This window comes from Myodes glareolus, chromosome 14, assembly GCF_982192425.1.
Source record: "Myodes glareolus chromosome 14, mMyoGla1.1, whole genome shotgun sequence".
NCBI classification, from domain to species: domain Eukaryota; kingdom Metazoa; phylum Chordata; class Mammalia; order Rodentia; family Cricetidae; genus Myodes; species Myodes glareolus.
This window is the reverse complement of record NC_142039.1, coordinates 54,096,243-54,110,163: the sequence shown is the minus strand read 5'-3', so window position 1 is coordinate 54,110,163 and position 13,921 is coordinate 54,096,243. Positions and strand designations below refer to the sequence as shown.

The window sequence follows — 13,921 nt, the reverse complement described above, 5'->3', positions numbered from 1 at the left end:
ATCTTATTTTGCTTTTCCAGGTGTTCCTTTCTTGTTAAGGAGGTGCTAGAGCCAACTGAAGAATGGAAGGGCCCTGTGAATTGAAAAGATAAAAGCATTTCGAAGCAGAAAAAAAGTCAGGGAGACAATTTTGTCCCTATACGTTGTTTTACAGAGGGACAAACTAAGGTTTTGCGAGGCAAAAGCTGCCTTCTAGCTGGCTAGTTGCAGTTCTGAAAATCTAGTATGAAGATTTCCCCCTCCTTGTTGCCCCTCATCAAACAGTGTTTTATTGGGCGTGTCACGGTTTTCTTTCCCGAGTATTGTGTCTTCTGGTAAACATAATAAATGTCACAGCAAGCAGATGATGTCCATGAGGGAGAGAAGAAGGTCTACAGGGGGATGCTGTCTGTCTGTAGGGGGAGAGAAGAAGGTCTACAGGGGGATGCTGTCTGTCTGTAGGGGGAGAGAAGAAGGTCTACAGGGGGATGCTGTCTGTCTGTAGGGGGAGAGAAGGTCTACAGGGGGATGCTGTCTGTCTGTAGAGGGATGCTGTCTGTCTGTAGGGGGAGAGAACAAGAGAGGAGAAGCTTGTGTATTGATATAAGCCACACAACTACATAGAGTTAGTTTCTCAGAAATACTAAGATGGTAAAGACAAGATGGTTCCCTGTGAAAAGAGGGTGACATTAAGGGATTATAATGAGGAAGGGATGAAGGAGGCTGTTAAAGGGTCCCACTGCTATATGGAGCTTCTAGGGCCAGTGTGCTGTTTCCCAGTCCTTTCTGAAACTTAGAGCAAAATATCCGCGGAAGCTATCAGATCCACAAACCTTCCTCTTGTACTACTTAACAAAAAGAATTCCACATGATCCTGGGCTGTGCTGTCAAGAGTATTTGGCTTGCAAAGTAGAGGGAGTGTGAATCTCATGAATGGGTCAGTCTTCGCGTCTGGGAGAGACCGATATAGGGAAACTTCCAGATGCGTGAGCTGAGCCCTGCCATCGAAAGCTTCTTAAGTGCTGGGAAAGGAAGATGGGTTTGCTGAGGCAGAACGGTGTTTTGTCCTGTGCAAGAGGCTGGAATTAGAGGTGGGTGAGCTGTCTTGTTCTCATGCAAGCTCACAAGGAAGTGGGCCAAGATGGGCAAGAACAGGAATGTTCCCAGGCCTGTTAGAGGTACTTACCAGTATAGCCTGGGGCTGAGCTTCCAGAACACAGGAATTTGGGAATGAGAAGCTATGTGCCTGCCTTGCAGGGACCAGAGGGCTCCTTGACTTCTCAGAAGTTTCAGGTCCACAGTCTCCCTCTCATAAGCCCTGTGGCCACCAGAACTACTATAGTAAGATGTCATATTGGAAGTGGCCAGTCACCCCTGGGAGAACAGGGTGACTTTGGAAAGACAAAGCTAGTGGGTAACCTTGTGTGTACAACCAAGAATCCAGGTCCCTTTCATTTCTTCTTTCCCTTCCCCCTTCTCTCTCTTTCCTTCCCCCCTTTCCTCTCCAACGTCCTTCCTTCAAATTAAGCTGAAGATTGGCGCCTTTGAGGAGGGCAGTGCCTTACTTGCGACAGCATCTCCAGCTCTTGCATTATTTCTGGACAAAAAGTTAGTACCATCAAACGTAAATGTCAGAGCCAAAAAACCAACAGACAAGACAAGACTCAATAAACATGGCACTTAACCCTTGAGATAAAAGATAAACATTGAATGGGTTCCTACCTGACAAGGGATCTTCACCTACATAAATCCACACACATCTATAACTGAACTGACTGCATTTTTTAGCTTTTCTTTAAAAGTAATTTTTTTTTTTTGCTATGGGCGTTTTGCCTGCACATATGTCTGTGCACCACGTATACGCTTATTGTTTGAGGAGACTAGAAAAGGACATTGGATCTCCCTAGAACTAGAGTCACAGATGATTGTGAAATGTGGGTGTTTGAAGTTGAAGCCAGGACCCCCATAGCCAGTGCTCTTAACCCCCAAGACAGCTCTCCAGATCCCCACCTTCCCTTTAGCTTTTTTCTATATGGTATGATTTTGCCTTTGGCTTTTATTTCATTTTGAGATAAGGTATTATGTAGCCCTGGCTGGCCTAGGATTCACTGTGTAGTTATGAGCTGATCTTCCTGCCTCTACTTCCCAAGTCTGTTTTCACCCATTGTGAGAGCCAAAGTTACATTTTAAGTTTTAATTACTATGCCTTAGAGATCCGTGAAACAAAAATGCCTCTGATCTGCAAGCCCCTTGCCCTAGGACAGAGAGTTCCTGAAATGCTGGAGGCTATTGTTTCATGGAGATAACGAGTCACCTGTTTTCACTCCCCTAAACAAGTTTGTGTGACCCATCTACTTGGTCACATGTGGGTGGGAGGGTCACATGCAGGAAATATGTGAGGATGTACTCTTGCCCTGATTGGACCCGATGGGAACTACTTAAGCCACTGCAAAACTTGATTTGGGCCATTTTTCTGGGGAACCAGAGACGGACCTGGCCAGAGCCCATCTACCTGGCCAGGATTTAATTAAAGCTGGCTTCAAATCTGGCTTTAAACTGTGGTAGTGGCCTTATCTTAACCAGTGGGGTTAACACTATAACTACGCACCCCCCTCAGCCATAATTATTTCAGAAGCAGGTTTCAGATGTTATCTCAGCCAGAAGGATTTCAGGATGTCTCTTGCTAGGCTCAGTAGAACAATTCAAGTTTATCCTAAAGCTTGGAATGTTTCAGGCTATTTCCCTCAATTTCTTCTTCTCCTTCTCTTCTTCTTCTTCTTCTTCTTCTTCTTCTTCTTCTTCTTCTTCTTCTTCTTCTTCTTCTTCTTCTTCTTCTTCTTCTTCTTCTTCTTCTTCTTCTATCAATTACCTGGTTATAGTTTACATTATTTCTTCTTCTTGTTCTTCTTGTTGTTCTTCTTGTTGTTCTTGTTGTTCTTGTTCTTGTTCTTGTTCTTGTTCTTCTTCTTCTTCTTGTTCTTCTTCTTCTTCTATCAATTACCTGGTTATAGTTTACATTATTTTTTCTTCTTGTTGTTCTTCTTCTTCTTGTTCTTGTTCTTCTTCTTGTTCTTCTTGTTCTTCTTGTTCTTCTTGTTCTTCTTGTTCTTGTTCTTGTTCCTGTTCTTGTTCTTGTTCTTCTTCTTCTTCTTCTTCTTCTTCTTCTTCTTCTTCTTCTTGTTCTTCTTGTTCTTGTTCTTCTTCTTGTTCTTCTTCTTCTTCTTCTTCTTCTTCTTCTTCTTCTTCTTCTTCTTCTTCTTCTTCTTCTTCTTCTTCTTCTTCTAATTACCTGGTTATAGTTTACATGTTCTACATGTTCCTAGTTATAATGTGATGGCCAACAGGTGGTTTGTTTGCTTGAATTAGGATCTAAGAGGGTTGTTTCTAGTAGAACTGGTCCATATTTGATATATCTGTCTTTATTAATCTACAGAAACACTGTCATCTTTTTTCCCCTTAAAAGACCATGAGGCCATTCTTCCCATGGAATTTCTTCTAGTTTTACATTTGCTGGTCATATGCCCAGGTTGATGTGTGTCTTGCCACTCTGTCACCTGTGTTTCTATGTCTCTGTTTTGGGCAAGGTTTGGTCAGACCCGAGTCTGATGGTTTAGCACACAGCCCTGCCTTGGAGTGGTTTGTCACCTCTTTAATGACCTGTCCTCCTCCCCCTCCCCCCTGGTTCACTTTCATCCCCTTCGGCTTTGACCTTTTCTGACTACTCCCTCTGTAGACCTGTTGTTTCCTCTTTCCTCCTTTGCTTCTAATTTCCTCCTTGTCTTTGCTTAGCATTTATGATGCCTTACCATGGCCACCTACTGAATACCTAACATCTGGTTTCTGAGACATGTTCTGACTCACAGCAGGTGGCTAGTAAATATGATCTGGATGAATGAAGGAAGGGGTGAACTGTCCTAACTCTTCCTCTACCTGTCACGACAGGAACAGTACAGCACATACTGAACACTTGTACTGTGCCAGGCATGCCACATGCCCAGTGCTTGGCTCATTTAACCAGGTGGGTCCTGTAATCACTGGCCTCTAGGAGGAAGTATAGTAGACATGGAGACACGGTGCTCAGAGTTCCAGCAGCAGGCCTCTTGTTTGAGGTCATGTGTATTCTGGGCTGTCTGCAGTGGTGAGACATATTTGTACCAGCCTTACCCATATGATTAACTAAAGTTTGGTTCCTCTGCTGATGTAGTTCATCTTCTCTTCCACCCGACCTTGACTCCTCACCTCCTTTTTGCCGTTTGGCCTTCTCTATAAGCCAAATCTGTAGGTGAAATATTCTGGACCACCAGCCAGCTCCCAAGTAACAACATAGAGACTTATTATTAATAAATTCTCAGTCAATAGCTTAGACTTGTTGCTAACTAGCTTTTACAATTACATTAGCTCATTTTTATGAATTTACATGTTGCCACATGACTCATGCCTTGTTACCTCCTGTACATATCCTGCTTCCTGTGCATTTGCCTGGAGACTCTGTCCTCCTTCATCCTAGAGAGTTTTTTCCCTGTCCACAAATTCTGCCTAACCTCTTTCTGCCCAGCTATTAGCCATTTAGGTATTTTGGTTTTATTGAGACAGGGTTTCTCTGTGAAGCTTTGTTGTCTGTCCTGGTACTTACTCTGTAGACCAGGCTGCTTGGAAAATCATAGAGATCCACCTACCTCTGCTTCCCCATTGCTGGGATTATGGGCATGTGCCACCTCCACCCAGTGGCCATTTATTTAACTCTTTATTAAACCAATGAGAGCAACACATCTTCACAGTGTACAAAACGATTATTCCATAACACAAATCTTTTCTGGCCGCTTCACCCTGGAAGCTCCAATTTGAAAGGGTGAGGTAGCCTTCCCTGTGCCCTGGGCAGGGAGAGATAGAACAGAGATTTGGCTGAGCTGTGGGCTCTCAGAGTAGTCCTGTGAGTATCCTACCTCCTAGAACCTTGGAAAGGAGGGAGAGCCATTAACACTGTGGCCTGGCTCCATCCTGGCTCTAGGCTACGTATCAGTTAGTTTTGCATTGCTCTGACAAAACACCTGAAAGACCAACTTAAAGAAGGAGAGATTTATTTTGGCACAGTTTCATGGGGTTTAGTCTGCAGATGCTCAGCTCCATGGGTTGGGCAAAGCGTCGTGGAGGCAGGAGCATGTGGCAGAGGAACCTTTTTATGGTGAACAGGAAGCAGAGTAAAGGAATCAGGGTGAGACATCCCCAACAACACACCCTCGTTGACCCACTTCCTTTAGACGGCCTTACCTCCTAGCTTTCACCACTTCCCAATAATGATATTGTGATATGAATTCATCAAAAGATTATGAATCCATTGATTAGGTCAGCACACTGGTGATCTAATTGTTTCTGGAAACCCATTGCAGACACACCCAGGGTGTGCTTCCCTATCCCCCAGGTGGTTCTCAATAAACTCAAGTTGATTAAATGAACTGTCGCGAGCTGTGTTTGTGGACCAGACCGACAAGGTTTAACATGTTTCTGTTGGAAACTGAGTTCTTCGGCCCCGCTGTTAAGTCAGGTTGTAGATTTCCTGTCCTGTGACTCAGAAACAGCCCAGGGAGGTGCAGAGGGGTGAAGCCTTGAGAAGAGGCTAGCTGTGGCCCAGGAGGCGGATATTGGAAGGAGAGACACTGGCTGAGGTGAGCGATGACGGACGAACAGAAGGTGGGGAAAAGCCGCTCTGTTGCCGGGCTGGGCTGGAGTGCTACGGGAAGATTCCATCTGTTGAGCAACCCGGCGTCTCTAAACTCCAGGAGAGGAGCAGGATCAGGGTCAGGGAGATTAGGCAGACCAGGGAAATAGAGGCACAGTGATGTGAGCTTGGTATGAGCTGGTAATATCAGAAAGATGGACACAGGAAGGAAGAAAACCCAGCATGACCTTAGAGGAAGGGAGGGAGGCGTGAACCAAAGAGGAATTCTAGGTCATCACACTAGAAAAAAACCCTTTAATTTTGCTAGTGGTCTAACTGCTGATGTAAATGAGTACAGCCAGGCCACCTTATTCAATTTCCACCCTCCTGAGTGATGTGAGAACACCCCAGGCTTTTGCCGGGCTGGAAAAAAGAAATTTGCATACTGCCTAGTGGGATCATTTTGTACTTCTGTCAGGAAAATTTAAAAACAGTGGTTGTTGATTTCTTAATCTCAGTAAAGCGAGCCGCGCGGGGAACGAGGAAGACGGCAACAGGACCCATGCAAAGCAGGATTCCTGGGCGCTCCAGTTTGTTCACTCCTTCGAGCTTCTGGGCCATAGACTTGACCTTATCCCCTGGCCCCGCAGGTGGACCCATGTGGTCCACGGTGTGTGCTGCAGACTTTCTCTTGTAAAATCACAGGCATCACCTGGCAGTCAGGTTCTCCTCCCTCCCTCTCCCTGGTTAGGGGCTGACTCATGGCTCTTCCCAGCTTGACAAACGTACTGAAAGCATCTGGTGAGAGAACCTGAGGGTGAACAGTCAGCAATAGACGTTCAAGTCTAGTTTCTGGGACTTGACCCCACCTGCAGGCTATCGGGGTGAGTGGGGGTCGGGGAGCTGGGGGAGAATACACAGGGCTGTAATTTTCCACGTGGTCTTCAGCTTTAGCAAGCATAACTTCCTTATTCTTTCGTTCACCTGCAGGATCCAGTCCCTGGCGCTCTCCTCTCTGCTTCCTTAAGACCTCTGTGCATCTTCTCGGGTCCAGTCTGCCTCAAGTGCCGCGCTGAACTTCCTTCATAGAGCACAGAAGGAAAAGGACCTCTTCAGGCCCCCCCCCCCCCCCCCCCCCGGTCCTTCCATGACAGGTGTTTCCCAGCTGTAACAGCAGCAGCTCTTTCTCCTTTGTTAGCACCCCCTTGGCTGACCAAGGCTCCCTTTGATCTATTGTTTTGTGACTAAGGCAGTGTTCCTTGAAGAACCCTCCATTGTTTACCCAGCAGCTCTTCAGCATAAACCACCTTTTTTTTTTTTTTTTTTTTTTTTTTTTTTTGCCAGAGTTTCCTCTTCAGGCTCCTGAACGCAGCTGGTCCTGAGGCAGTGATGGTTCTGAGTGGGGATAGTTCTGCATCAGAGAAACTTCTGAGCGAGGCGAGAATAGGTGTCTCATTGTGGAATACATTCATGCCGTGGCAGAGAACACCCACTGCGGGTGGAACTGGCAAGGAACACAGAGTGGGCTGATGTCTGGAAAGAGGAGACCAAATCAAGCGGAGGCTTTGCATGCAGGTGGAAAGTTGTGTCCAAGCCGCTATCAGTGAGTATCTAGGGCGGAGCTGGAATGCAATGCTGGCTGATCTTTCGAGCCCAGAGTCAGATATTATTTATCTATTGTCCGTCTAACCGACTTTCCTGGGTCCACATTGCCAGTAAGAGATGATGCCTGGAGCTCCTATTCCAAAAAGAATCTACCCCAGCCTCCAATAGCTTTCCCTGGAGGAAGAAGACGTTGTTACTCTTGGAAATAAGGGGCTGGGGAGTGGAGACTTAGGGAAGCAGGGCAGGAGAAGGAGGCTGAGCAGTGGTTAGAATCAGATGAAGCAGCCTGAGCAGGCCCCTCTCATCCCTGAAGTCATATCCCTGACCCAGTAGAAGCCCAGGAAGCAACCGGGAGTCTGCAGTCAGAAACACGAGCAGTTTGATAGTGTAGGACAGTGACTCGCAAGCCTGTGTTTGCACCATCCAAGTGGACTCCACTCCCCAATTCCAGTTTGGAAGATCTCAGATGAACTATGAGAATTTGTATCTCTCACAAGTTCCTAGGTGACGCTCATACTAATGCTGACCTGGAGGAACCTAATAGCTGAGCAAGGGTTACGGGAAGGAAAGTGAGGACAACGGTAGCCTGAGTGGGTATTAAGTTGGGAGCTTAGACCCCAGCCCCTCACATCTATCCCAGGCCTGAGAGTTGTATTGGTCTGGGCTCCAAATCCCAGGATGCCAGGTCCTGACCCCTACCTGGGGGGAGGGAGGCAGGACAACTCCCACAGAGTATTTAAATGAACCCCCAAAAGAAGAACACGTGGTCTCTTTTCCTTCCTCCCGGTGGTCGTTTGCGGCCTCCTGGTTCCCCCTCGGGGCCTCCCGAGAGCGCAGGAATCCCATTAAACCTGGATATTTCTTAATTTGGCTTGTTTTGACTTGTCTTGATTGGGAATTTTGCATGGTAGAGAGCTCGCATTAGGAAAAATTCCTAACACTGGGTACCAGCTGCTCACCCAAGTGCAGTTAGTGGAGACATCAGAGGTTAACAGAGAGGAAAGGGGGCCATTTGATACACATGCTACACATCGGCAATTTCACCCCATCTCCTCCCGTTCCGCTGTGTTATCCATGGGGTGGAAGACGTTGCTGGCTCTCTGGGTTTTGGTGTTGGCTGAAGGGAACTAGAATTTTGGAGGGAAGACACCAACTTCGGCAAAGGTGAGGAAAAAGAGAGGAACTGGGAGAAACAAGGTTTTCTGATGGGGCCAGCATGATCGTCATGGGATAGAGAAGGGTTTGACACAGCAGGACAGGGAACCTGGCCTCGTGGACATGAGGGGCAAGGCATGAGCCTTGGGGTTTCAGAGCTGAAGGGTGGAGGCTGTCAAGACATGTATGAAGCCTTTCAGTCTGTGGGTAGGGAGCAGGTAATCAGAGACCCAACACTGTTCATTGGTGGGCAGCACTGTTATTCAAACCCTGAGTCCTCCAGGTTCCCTTGATCATCGTAGACCTCTCTGGCCACACAGAGATGTTCCCACGACTGTGTGAGCTCCTAGATGAGGAAAATACCCAGTGGGGAAAACTTCACAGTGAAGCTATAGAGGCTGGGGTGGCTGCAGCCAGGTATTCCGCTCTGTGGCTGGTATTTGAAAATGATGACGAAGGTCAGGGGCATGTTCTGTGGACAGCCATAGATGTGACTCAGGTGCAGCTGTGGCTAGCTTGTGTCTCGGGGATGGATGCTAGTCCCTAAAGAGGATACTGACTGAGTTCGTTTGACTGTGTGAGGTGATGAAGGACAGAGCTGAAGGCAGGTTGCCATGGGTGATGGGAAGGCTACGAGGAAAGCAAGAGAGGCAGGGATGTTACAGATGATGGCCCAGGACTGAAAACTGCCTTGGCACTCAGTTCTTTCCCCTTCACTAGCTGCTTTTGTCAGGGGTAGGTCTGCTTGCTGCCTTGGGCTCTGCTTTCCCCCTGCTGTGAGTCCTTCTTTGTCCGGGGCCTTGGTTAGTTCATCACTGTCCAAAACCTGAATCTCGCTATAAGCCTTGCCTGGGTCCTGCTGCTCTATGACTTCTGCTTCCATCCTTTACCGATGTCCTCTCTACTTCCTGAGTGCATTCCACTGCCTGGGAAGCCTTTTCCGTGTTCAAACTATTTAAGGTCCTTGGGAATAAAGACAGCCTGAAGGTAGGCATGGGCCTGGGGGCAAACCCACTCTTTAGCTGGTCTACAGGGATTAGTTCTGAGTCATATCTGAGACAAGTAGGCCAAGACCAAAGAGTTAAGGTCAGAAGGCACAGAGTAGTGTCTGGAGTTGCCCGGACAGGAAGGCTGTGTGCTGGACACCTCCTCACAGCTATGCCTTATACCCTGACTGAAGTAAAGCAGAGCCCATGCTCTAACAGGAACCCAGGAGGACTGTTATACACAACATATCTCCAGGAATGTCTGCACAGGAGGATGAGGTGTGAATTTCTTTCCTCCGGAACAGACATACGTGTAAGCGAAGGTGACTGAGCAGGACACAAGCCCCGAGCAGGCCGAGTTATGGCTGAGTAGGAAGGAGAGAGATGGTGCCGAGATTGAGAGCTGACTCTCCTGAAGCCTTTCCGGCATGAAGTTGGCACAGTCTCTCTCCCTAGCCCCTGCAGCTAACTGGCCTCAAGGGGTGGTCTTCATACTTCAGCTGTGAGACTAGACAGGCTTTAGACAGTGACTGACCAAGGTCACCTCAGATAAGTGTGTGTATGTGTGGGGGGGTGGGGATTCCAACATGAAGCCACTTAGCAAAACGCAACTGCACAGGCAAGGGGTATTTGCACATAATGTGTGCAGCCGGAGCCTGTTTCCATATTATAAGAATCCCATTCCAAATGTTAGTAAAGTGCGGAATCTGTAACCTAGAGTGGGGAGTTAACTAGGTTACATGATCAGAAGCCACAGGCTGGTTACTGCAGCTTCACAGGGACAGTGTGGTTGGTTACTGATGTCAGGGTGGAACCCATGAATACAGAGGACTGATCAGTTATCACAGCATCACATTTTGTATTTAAAATAGACATATTTTCATTTGTTAATTATATATGTCTCAATAGAATTGTAATACAGTCGCAGGGAGAGAGATGCACAATCCTCAGGAGAGAGGAGACACACTAAACTAAGTCCCAGAAGGTGTTTCTAACCGATGTAGTTTAGCTTAGCTTGTAAGAAAATAAAATGGAAAGACTGGACAAGGAGTACCTGAGTCTCAGAAAGGAAACTCAGGAAAAAGTCCAAAGGTGGTCAAACATTTTAGGGGTTGAGCCAAGACAATAAAACAATGACCCCCCCCTACTCAAAATTGGGGGGTCTTTTGCTTTGATATAGAAAAGGGAAGCATAGGCACTTGGTTAGACTTTCTGTCTGAGTAAGACAGCAGATCTTCACATTTGACCTTTGAAGAGTGCTAGAGTCCTTGGCTGAATTAAGAAAAAAAACCCAGAAGACAAAAGAGCCATTGATGTGTGCAGACAGGGTAGAACTTGTATGCTAGACAGAGGGTTTGCTGGGAAAGGTCTGGAGGACGATCTGCTGATGTAGTTATTAGAAGAGGTGAGGCATCCATCACTAGACAATCCTGGGGAGGAGGAGGAAGATGTGGCCAGGAAGTGCCACATCCTGGAACAAATATTGAAAATCTGCCATAGCCCAAGTGGCATCAATCTCCAGAAAGGAGAAAAAAAAAATGCGCTAGTGCCATTGTCCAGTCAATGAAAGCAGAAAAGCAATGTGGTTTCCAGATCCTTGGCTCCGACTTTTGACGAAGTCAGCTGGTTTTGCTTTGATTCTTTGGGATAGTATTTCGCTGATAGAAAACGGACTGCCAACCATGAGCTCAGGTCACCAGAGACGGGGCCTTCAGTTCTTTTCAGGACAGAAAAAAGGGAAAGTAAAAGTTCGTACACCAGCTGGCAAATGCCACTCACCAAGCCTAAAAGAAAAGGAACATGTGAACCACGTTCCAGATCAGAAACACCTCTTTCATCAGGAAAGGTTGATGCTATTCCTACCAGGAAAAGAGTATTCTAAAAGTTGAACGACTGTGGGGTAGCCCTGAACTGAGATGAAAGTTGAATGGTCTCTGAGGGGTGAGGGAATCAACACCCCAGATCAAGTATGGCTTTGGGGGCAGAAACAGAGGACTGTATGTATTTTATAACCAAACGGAGAAGGGAAAAAAAGAGAAACCATTGAAACTCACAGGCTGCAGCAATTCGAATTTGTGTTTTCAGCTGAGGTTCTTGAAACTGGAACTGCAACCGGGCCGGATTCGGTCTGAAGCGAAAGCTGAAGTCCGCACGGGCACAGCGCCGGAGTCGTGCACATCATGCAGAATTGATGACATGACGGAAACCTAAAAACGCGCAAAGACCCGCGAGAGCTGCGAAACACTCAAAGAGTAGATATAAAAATGTCCAGTAGTTGGGAATGTTCTCTGCTGTTGGTAATAATACTGTCAAGATCCAAAAACACTTTATCATATGTTTGTTAAACTGTACGGCATATAGTAATTTATACACTGGACAAGGTATACTTAAAAAATAACTAACATAGGAAACATGCCATAGCTGAAAGTGATAGTGTGTCTCCATAGCCTCTCCTACCACGGCTGGCTAAGTTCTTGTATTTATTTTTATTTGCTCACATGGAGGTGGGGGAATCTTTCCTAGGCTCATTGTGATGTGTAACTTGTCTGTCTTTCCTGCCAGATTCTGATTATTTAGGAAGGACCCATCTCTTTTGATCACTTTTTTTGCCTTGCATGTGAAGGGTAGGAATGCAGATCATATAACATTGATGAGCGTTGTCATATATACCTGTGGGACAGAATGGTCTCAGGTTGTGTGGAATCGTGGATTCGTGTATTAAAGGTTGATTTTGAACCCTGCCTCTGCTCACTGCTCTATCTCAGCTTTAGACAGGCTATTTGGTCGTCTTTGTTAGGCTTGCTATGGCTGTGACGGAACTCCATGAGCAAAGCAACTTGGGGAGGAAAGGGTTTATTTGGTGTACTCTTCCACATGACAGTTCATCATCAAAGGAAGCCAGGGCAGGAGCCTGGAGGCAGGCGCCGAGCAGAGGTTGTGGAGGGGTGCTGCTTGCTGGCTTGCTCTTCATGACTCATAAAGCCTGCTTTCTTATAGAACTGAGTGCCCCCAGCCCAGGGGTAGCACCACCACAATGGGCTGCATCCCTCACAATCACTAATTAAGAAAATGCCCCACCGCTAGATCTTATAAGGTATTATCTCAATTGAGGTTCCCTCCTTTCAGATAGCTCTAACTTGTGTCAAGCTGACATGAAACTAGCCAGCACCTTGGCTTTGCTAAACTTTGGTCCTTTCCTCTGTTAAAAAGATTATACCCTTTGATCTTATTCAACGTCGTTTACTAAGCAGCTGCTATATGTTAAGTTTTGTTTGGTGTGCTTTTCTTCAGCTAACATTTCCAAGTTCTGGTCCCCGCCTCCCCCTTTCTACTTAATAGATGAGGAAAACGAAGCTTACGAACTGAGCTCACCTGATGGAGTGTGATAGCTAGTATGGAAGTCCTTGTCTCGCTGTCCTGCTACCTGTGTTCGTTACCAAGACTCTAAGTAACTTCCCCAGGTTGTTCAGGATTCTCATGGCCTGAGGCCTGAGCGCAGCCCTGGATTCAAAGGCAGGCAAGAGCCACTCCTTGCGTTCTGGCCACTCTACTCTTAGTTTAGTTTACTTCCATGCCACCCAAGGGTGCAAAGACAGAGTTATGGCTCCAGAGGAATAAACCGACAAGCCACGGTGCTTGCCTCACTCCACATGGAGGATGTCCCAAGACTGATGACTAGCGGCCAGTCTTCAAGCTGCTTGGAAAGCGGTGGGCCAAGACAGCAAGCTTGGGGGCTACCACACCCCGTGAAGTAAGTCTGAGCCTTATTGTTTCCCCCCAACGTCAGCCTCCAACAGCCCACCATCATGGCCCACCCCCTTATTCCTAGACAGTGTTCAAAAAATAGCAACGTGGGGTTGGAGAGATGGCTCAGCAGTTAAGAAAGTTTACAACCCCCCTTCTCTCTCCTCTTTTTCTTTAATAGATGAGGAACGCAGGCCCAGGAAAGTTAGGTCCCTTTGCTGAGGTCACCTTGATGTGGTGATTGATGGCTGGTATGGAAGTCCTTGTCTCACTGACACACAGTTAAAAGAGCTCACTGTAGAGGACCCAAGTTGGGTCCCTAGCATCTGTGTCAGGTGGCTCATACCTGCCTGTATCTCCAGCTACAGAGGAGCCGATGTCTTCTTCTCGCTCCTGTGGGGACCTGCAGTTATGTGCACATACCTCCCCGACATAATTTAAAAGTAAGATAAATATTAAAAATTCATCACTTGTAGGGACTTGGGACATAGTTCAGTGGGAGAACACATGCTTGCTTGGCTTGCATTAAGTCCTGTGTTCAATTCTAAGCACTGAAAAGAAAATCACCTGTGAGTGACTATACTGTCCATAATGGCTGAGTACGTGCTGTCTTGTACATATGTGGTTTTGAATTCAGAGATTAGAAATGATGCAAGCAGGATTATAGAGACTAGGAGGCTTCACTCAAAGTCTTTTGTTTAGAGACCTGAAAATCTAATAATGATATCATGTAAGAATAAATAATTTAAATAAATCACAAGCACAGGCCTATAATCCCATCTCCTTGGTAGACTGA

The 13,921-nt window shown here is 46.6% G+C and overlaps 1 long non-coding RNA gene across 1 annotated transcript; it reads right to left on the bottom strand.

Annotated features, from left to right (window-relative positions):
• Window positions 1–10,236: 10,236 nt before the first annotated feature.
• On the bottom strand, window positions 10,237–11,783 carry LOC125394805 (uncharacterized). The gene is made up of 2 exons (XR_007230350.3): window positions 11,436–11,783; window positions 10,237–11,098 (listed from the first exon to the last, which is right to left on the bottom strand). It is a non-coding gene; the product is annotated as an uncharacterized LOC125394805 (long non-coding RNA).
• Window positions 11,784–13,921: the final 2,138 nt, after the last annotated feature.